Genomic DNA, 666 nt, shown 5'->3' with positions numbered 1-666 from the left:
AGACTCCAGGGGCGTGACATTACTCCCCCCCTCCCGGCAGGTGCGTCCTCGCACCGTAGAAACAACATGGGGAGGGGAATGGGTGGAAACTAGGGAGGAGGCTCAGGAGGGAGGACGGACACCTGGGAGGGGGCCGGCGGACAGAGTCCAGGGAGGAGACGACAGAGGGAGGAGCCAGGAGGGACCCGGAGCAGGAAGAGCACAGCAGGACCCAGGCCACAGCCATAACAACGGCCCCCGGTGGAGCCGATGGAGGGAGGAGCCATGGAGGAGGAATGGCCACCGACTCCAGGGGGCTGACCAACGGCGGCGGAGCAGGTGGTGGAGGAGCCCGAGGCGGAGACTGAGAGCCAACGAGCCAGGAGGATGCCGAGGATCCGGGTGGCCAGGGTGGAGCCAAAGGCTCTGGCAACCAAGGCGGAGATCCGCGGCGGAGCAACTGAAAACTAAGGTGGAGCTGGTGGGAGGAAGGAGCCCAACGGAGCCGGTGGGACAGAGCGACGAGGCGCAGCCAGAGGAGTGGAGTCCAGAGGCGATGGCGGGTTGACGCCCGACCAAGGCGGAGCCGGTGGGACGAGGGAGCCCGGTGGAGCTGATGGATGATGGTAGAGGCGAGGGAGCTAGGAGCCGAGGTGGAGCCACTGGGTCTACGGGCCGAGGCGGAGT

The sequence above is a fragment of the Sinocyclocheilus grahami genome, unplaced genomic scaffold, assembly GCF_001515645.1.
Source record: "Sinocyclocheilus grahami isolate Dianchi unplaced genomic scaffold, SAMN03320097.WGS_v1.1 scaffold886.1, whole genome shotgun sequence".
Lineage (NCBI taxonomy): Eukaryota > Metazoa > Chordata > Actinopteri > Cypriniformes > Cyprinidae > Sinocyclocheilus > Sinocyclocheilus grahami.
The sequence above is the reverse complement of the archived record's forward strand: the minus strand, read 5'-3'. Positions refer to the sequence as shown.